Consider the following 8,377-nt stretch of genomic DNA (forward strand, 5'->3'; position numbering starts at 1 on the left):
GTATGAAATCAAAGCCCATGAAAGCATGAGGACGGGGAGAATATTAACAGTATGACCATTCTATGGTTCGCATACTTCCCAAAAATGCGGGGCATGTATTCTTGGCAACTTCACTTTGGTCATTCCTTCTGATAGTCAAAAAATTCTATTTAGAGAAATATTAAAAAGAAAAGAGGCATGAGGATAGTGGTAGGAAAAGACAGTGATTCTTGGATTCTTCTTTTTAAAAGGGAATTAACAAATAAATCTTACTAAAATACTATGATTCAATAAGTTCTTTCCAAACATATAACAAAACAATCTTATGGTATAAAATAAGTTAATTCAAGTTATAAGGTAGGTAGATATGCTTTGGTTCTCCTATCAGTAACAAAAGGCTTATTTAAACAAAAGATATTTTACACCCTGTGGAAGCTATATCAGAAAGGGTGATAAAAGATAGATTACCTTGTCAGTACAATATTGAATGATAAATGTACTTTCAAAACTATTTGTACTCAAATCAGTGGTTCTTGCTCTCAGACCAACAAAAGTTGATTTTTTTTTTTTGCACGATTAAAGCCAGTCCAATAACCACAGAAGCTACTTACTGAGGAAGGAACTGTTTCCAGTTGCTTAAGGGAATAATTTCACCAATACAACCAAGGGCTTTTACATGAATTCTTATGTCACTGGGGACCTAGTAATTGAAGGATTCCAAGCATGTTAATTTCTGAGAAACTCCTAGAGAATAGTTACTAGGCTTATTGCCAATGTAAATATTTTCTCTAAAAACACATTCATAATTTTAATGGAAATGCTGTTGTGTTAATTTGAAGAGGTAATTTTCCTTTTCAGTAATATCGAGGAGGTTGTTTTTAACACTTGGCATTCTACAAAGGACCGTCTTTATTGTGGAGGTTTTTTACAAATAGTTCAAATATTTAAAACTGTAACTACTGCCATTTAAATTTTTCAAAAACCACATGGAAACTCTAAAAATATTATTTATGATTACTAGTACTGAAAATTAATGAATTATTTTTGTGGCATTGAAAGCTTCTGTAGAGCTTAGTATCACCAAATGTTTTCTGACAAGACAGAGGACTTCATAACACCTGGTACCAAAATGTATCAGGACAATGGCAAGGTCATCTCAGTAAACACAGGTTGTCATCATCAACTTCATTATTCTGATATACATTGTATAAGATAGCTTCATTCAAACAACTGTATTTAATAGCTAATTGTAATTTGTGCAACCCCGCCAATTATAGTCTCTATTTTTTCACAGTATAATACAGGTTCATTTATCATGCCTATACCTGGAGTGTCACAGAGGAAATCTTCTTAAAACTTATATCCATTGCCAAAATCCATTTATGAACCTACTAAAACATGGTCAGAAGCCTCAGCTTAATTCTTTTTTAGGAATATAATTTTACAACTTCAATCCACTGTGTACATTCTAACTTTTGAAAAAAATCTCAGTTACTGTGAGCTCAAATCTGAATTCATATTTCCTCTTTATTTGTGGTATGATCCTTCTACATAACTGCACACAATACTGAACTTATTTTGTGATTTAGGAAAATATAGTGATAGAGTTTGTGAACTGAAAGTTAACTCTAAAAGAAAAAATGAGAGTTTGTCATTTTAGTATAATATGTTCATACAAGGAATTTATCATTTAAAAAAACTTTGAGGTAATTATCATTTTGGTAATGAAGTTATTTGAAAAACATTTTAAAAATTTACTCCGTAAATCTAGTTTTTGGAATATTTCTTTAGAAATCACAAATTTAAATTTTAAAAATTAATTATTTATAGTTTCATTCATTAAAGGAAAAAAGTAACTATTCTATTTTGCTAATCCTACTCTTCGGAAAGGAAAGTGATAATATAATATTCTAATGGTTGAGTGATTTATGAGAATCTGTGGGCAGAGGTCCAAGCCTGTAAGACGGTTGTAAGAAGAGACTATTCTCTCCAGTATCTGTAGCGTTGTCTCTGCAGAAGAACACTTGCAATCCCTATTTAATTCTTGGACTTTGCACTACTCTTTATTGTGATTCTAAATTTCCCTGACTTAGTATCCAAGAGACATGGAGGGCAAGGAAAGATGGAAGGGAAAATTTCATATGACATAGGTCAATTGTACTTATTATTCAAGTATTCTAGAAAATCACAGGTTTTAGGTATATAGACATAGTTGAGATTTTTCTTTTTAACATCAGATCAACTGGAAGATAGAAGTACGATAGTGGCTGCTAGTGTTCGATCTGAGAAGACACTGAAGATAATTTGGCTCTGGTACATGTAACATTATATTATCTGATATAAGCTAATCGCATAGTCAACTGATCAGGTTTATAGTCAACTGATCAGGTTTCTGCCATGTATGGATTACTGATAGAAGAAAGATACATAGTATATACATAATTAAATAGCCTCTATTATCTCTATTTAAAAAGATATTTTAAAAATTATGAGACTACCACTTCAGGTAGGATATAATAATTAATTATAGTTTATCACTTCCACTGAGAATTTACAGGAAAAAAAGGAATAAATTATAATTATCTTTGAGACCTGAAACTGTCTATCCTTATACACAACTTAGAAGGTAAGAATGAAAACCACACCTAAAGTCGCATTATTACTCTGAAGTTCCTTTATTTTCATTTGCACACCCTAGTTTTTATTTATTTTTTTTTAGAGATTTTGCCTAGGCAAATACTTTGGCTGCTCATTACAAATATTTTCTGAACACCGCATGGATTATTCAATGAGAAACATCAGCAGAAAGAAAGTTTATTCCCTAGATTGTTTCAATTCCTTGCTTCAAAGCTCTTGCCTTGCTATTTCCACTAACTTGGACTGCCATATCTTGATCTAATCCAATCAAATCTTTGCTTGGAAAAACTCAAAACAAATGTCCAATTATTAATAAATTATTTTCCTGCCTTTCCTTACCCCAAGACACTGTCAAAACTTTTTGAGGTTGTATTATCCCTTACCAAGGTAAACAAAAAATGGCTTTCTTATGAACTTGTTATTTTGATGATATTTGGGGAATTAGATTTTGCATCATATGTATACACTCATCACATGTACTAGAATGAGTATAATTCAAAAAAAGTTATAACTAGTTAGAAGTCAGCTGAAGACCTGCATATGTCCCTGCAGGTATTTATCAATTATGAGTATGAGTAAGAGATAGAAAGTGGGTTTGTCCAGAGTTTTTGGCAATTATGTAGTGCTGAAATACATAAACTGATGGGAGGATCTTTAACAAATGAAGGACTTCCTATTCACGATATTTTAAATTCAAATTTTGGCATGTAATAGACTAAAGACATAGAAAATATTGGAAAAACAAACTGGTATTTTCTCAAATCTCTTAGTGTTAAGGACATAAAGAACTGCAGTGGATTTGCAGTCTGAGAATTAAAGAAAATATAAAACCCAGGAGGAATTGTGACTTGGGGACACAGCCAAACCATATCAGTTGGAGTCTGTAAAACATGCAGAAATTGCGTTAATTGCATGGGATTAGAGTACACAAACTGCATACATGTGGGGCCTCAAATACAGTTATCTTCCTTTCACAAGATTTGCCAAATTTTAAAGCTGTGTGTAATGTTAGATTGAAGATGCCAGAAACCTCTGAAAACACGAGTGGACATTCTTGTAGTCTCTTCTTGTTGAGGAGCCATAGAAAGTCCAAGTTCTTAAGTGCAAGCTGGAAGGAACATGCCTTAGACATAGGGTGAACTGGAGATATACCACACCTTACCAAAACAATAAGTATGATCAAACCCTAATTGTTTTCTGATCGGATTAAGTTTATCAGCCTTAACTTCATTACAGAGAGGATTGAACGCTCTGGTGAAAGAAATCTTCGGGAATATCTTTTTTTTTTTTTTGTAGTCACTATTTGGCATGTAATAAGAAACAAATTACTAAATATAAAAATAGGCAAGTCCTTATAATAAGGATGAATTTAAAAAGATGAAATGCATGTTGACTCACCAATTGAAATTGGCAAGCAACTTTTTTTAAATTATAATATATTTAAGAAAATGTTATTTTAAAACAGAATTGGACAATGACAAAAGAGTGAAGAGATCCCCAAAGAAATTGGAAGCCATAGAAAAGTGTTAAATGGAATTGAAAAATGCAATATCTAGAATGAACAACTTATTGAATGGATTTAACAGTACATTGACTGTAAGAATACAGGGAACCAGATGGAAAGTTAGGTGAGTCAAGAGGGTTTTTATTAAGATATTGAAACTTGCAACTAATGTGGTATAGAAGGTCATCAGAAAAATATGTGCTGCTATCCAAATACTTAGAATACCCACCTTGAACCAGCCTTAAGAAACTGGTTTTCTACAGCAATTACTCTTTCACATTGGGACTGCTTGGGAATAAATGATCTCAAAGTGCTGTCCGTTTGCTACATAACCTACAGAGTTTTACAATTTCCAAACACTAGATGGCACCAGAGACAATTACATAACCACCTGTTTAGTAAACAAGTTTATATCCTGAAAAATCCCCTAATTTTTCAGGGTTTAGGAGATATTTGTTGTAATAAAGTTCTCTTAACAGTATTCTGCTTCTCACTCTGTGTATACGTGTATGTGTATATATATATATGTGTGTGTGTGTGTGTGTATAGATAGATTTATTTTCTTTTAAGAAACTCTTCTATTATTTTAATAGCCTATCACTTCTATTTTACATGATACTCTCATCCTCAGGTCCCAGTAAACCATCCTCAAACAAAAAGACCCAATTCTGTACCAGCCCTGCCCTTGTTATCAATACCTCTATAGGATGATTTAATTATCTGATGGACTAGTTAAAAGGTAATTTAATTAAAATTGAAATTATATTCTAGATACATATCAAGCTAGTAAAAGGTAAGGGTAATTTAACTATAAATCAGTCCTGGAGAAATGGTCAAAGCAAAATCTAGTTCAGGTGAATTAACAAAATACCTTGTAAAAGGACTCTTCTTTTCGAAATATGGCACCCTATGATACTCATGCCAACACTCTTACTGGAAACAAATAAAAATGTTGTATGAAGCCATTTTTAATTTATTCAAAAGCATGAAAGAACTGACAAGATTATTATTACCAGACAAATCACTGGAGAAGAAAATATCTTTAACGCTTTACTATGTATAGATAATACAATATTTAGAGTCAGTGGGTAAAGGAATCCTGGTTGAAACTGCAACAAAGCCTAGAGAAAATGCAGCTACAGATTGGACTTAGCACCTCATTCTAATAGCTAGTCAGAGAAAGGTACATGATTCTGAAGACAAATATTATCTACCTGAATCTTCACTCGTTTTACACAAAATATCAAGCATAAAATGAAGAAAAATACAGGAGATACATATAGAAGCAGGAAATGTTCCCTAATAAAGAAAAAAAAATTTAATATGATAATAACACAAATAATTAAGATGTAATAATGATTAGATAAAGAAGTAAAATATAACTGTGATAAATAAACTAAAACAACTAGAAAAAAGTAAATAGCATTTGTTAACAGGTGGAAAATTTTAGCAGATAATTAAAAACTAAAAGAAAGAACCACATAGAAATTCTAAAAGTGAAAATAACATGAGGAATAAAAAGTTTACTTAATAGACCTAATATTAGGCTGAACATATTAAAACAGATAAATAAATATCTGTATATCAGTCAATGTAAGTTCTCCAATCTGATGCACAGAGAAAAAATAATAGTAAACTTAAAAAGATCCCAGATCCAAGACTTTAATTATCTGGCAAAATATCAAGAGACTTAGCACACATATAATTATGAGAATGGGCAAACTAATATTGTTAATAACGGTTGAAGAAATAGTATCTGAGACTAAAATTGATAAAATACATCAATTCTTGGATCTAGGATTCCCAAAGTACAGAAGGGATAATAATTGCAAAATAAATCTCATCTATGTAAATAATAGTTAAGAAGGGGAAAAAAGCAAAACAACAACAGCTATAAATAGACCACCATCAAATGAAACAAACATTAAAATGATAGTTGATTTCTCATCACAAAATAATGGATTTCGACACATCAGAATTTCAACTTGAAAAGATAAAATTTAAAACTTAAACTATTATCCTCTATTCAGAAAAATATATATCCTTAAAAACTGTCTCACAAGCATACTACCAGCCACCCAAACTTCTATGGTGAGTTCTAAATATTTTAGCAGTAAACAATTTCAAATTATGAAAAATAAAACAGAGACAAATAGTATATTTTCATACTTGTATGAAAACAATATAACTCTAAAACCAAAACCTGAGAACTTTACAAAAAGAGAGAACATTACAGTTTAATGTACTTTCCGAAGGTAACAAATTGTCAAAAACTTAGAGGATGGAAATAATACCTGTTTATCAACACCACAGTTACTGTGGGGCAGGAGTCTTAGAGCAGCTTAGCTGCGCCCTCCACAAGACTTGCCTGGGGCTGGGCATGATCTCAATGCAAGACTGGGAAATGATTTATTTCCATGATCCATGAGATTGTTGGCCAAATTACCTTGCCATTGTGGAAATAAGAGCCTCATTTTTCTGAGTATTGGTTGGAGGATGTGGCCCTCAGTTCCTTTGTTACTGTTTGTTTTCCGGTTTTTGTAGCAGACAAAATTGCCCAGGCTGGAGTGCAGTGGCTAGTCATAGGTGCAATCATAGTACCCTCAAACTCCTGAACTCAAACCGTTCTCCCACCTCAGCCCCTGGAGTAGCTGGGACTACAGGCAAGAATCACTGGATCTGGCTTGGCCCTCAGTTCCTAACCGCTGTCCTCAGTTCCCTGTCTCATTGTTCCCCACCATTACTGCCTTTTCCATCAAAGCCAGCAGGAAAAGAAGACCTGCTGGCAGGGCGTCTTAAAATACACGATGCAAAGAAGTCATTGGTCTGCTACAATTGTTCAACACCCACCCCCCCCCCAGCCCCCGCAAATTTTCAGTTTTCATGGCCTGGTAATAATTTCATGTGTGTGTGTGTGTGTGTGTGTGTGTGTGTGTGTGTGTGTGTGTTTGTGTGTGTGTGTGTGTGTGTCTTGCTCTTGTTATCTGGGCTCTTGCTGTTATTGTTCTCTAAGTCATCCTTTCTAAGAAAGCAGTTTAACATTTTCACATTTAGGAAAAAATAGTGCAGCTCGCTGCCAGTGCTCATTTAATTTTACATAAACACGCTCTTCGAGGCTGAAGCAAATCTGACTGATTTTCAACGTGAAAATAAAATATAAAAACTGTTCTTGTAGTTATTTATAAACAGAATTAACATCAGAATCATCCGAATTATCAGAATCCTATTTCTTGGGGGATAGAGCTAAAAGGAACATCAGTTTCCTACAGCTGCTATAACCAAACACCACCAACTTAATGGCTTAAAACAATAAATCTCTTATTTTACAAGTCTACAGACTAAAAGTGGGAAATGAATTTTACTTATGGAAAGTCAAGGTGTCCACAGTGTTGTGTTGTGCCCAGAGGGTCCAGGGAGAACTTGTTCTCTGCTTCTTCCAGCTTCTGGTGAATACTGGCATTCCTTGGCTTGTGTCTTCATCATTCTCATCTCTACCTCTGTGACCACATTGCCTTCTTCTGATTTTTGTGGGTCAAATTTCCCTCTACAACCCTCTTATAAGGATATTTGTTATTATATTTAGGGCCTATCTAGCTAGAGTTAGGTATGTACAAATAAATGTGATCAGAACTGACTTTATTTACTTATGGGCAAAAGCTTTTCAAGCAGATGCAAACTCTGTAACAGTCTTTTTAAAATATAAATCCTAGTGATAGTGCCTTCTCAGAAATTTATTGCTTTCATATATGAAAAGTTCATCAGAAAAACATGAAATACTAAAAAAGAACAAGTTTAATTATATCAAAATTAAGAGGGTTATAGCCCAAGCAACTATTACCATTTTCTTTACCAACAAAGAATCAATATTTATTGTTAGCTTTTACTTATTACAATGATAACGCAGGTTAATTGTAGTATACTGAAAATTTTCTATAAAACAAAAAAGTAAAAGAATATTTTACTCTATATTATCTATAATGAATACTATTATATTTTCATTCATCATTTTCTTTTTCTTTGATTTTATTTTAGATTCAGGGGATACATGTGCAAGTTTGTTACCTGGGTATATCACATGATGTTGAGATTTGCAGTATTAATGGTCCCATCACCCAGGTAGTGAGCACAGTAGGCAACAGTTAGTTTTTCAAACCTTTCCCTCACTAGTATTTCCCAGTGTCTATTTCCATCTTTATGTCCATGAGTACCCAATGTTTAGCTCCTACATATAAGTGACAACATGCAATATTTGGTTTT

Source organism: Gorilla gorilla, chromosome 9, assembly GCF_029281585.2.
Source record: "Gorilla gorilla gorilla isolate KB3781 chromosome 9, NHGRI_mGorGor1-v2.1_pri, whole genome shotgun sequence".
Lineage (NCBI taxonomy): Eukaryota > Metazoa > Chordata > Mammalia > Primates > Hominidae > Gorilla > Gorilla gorilla.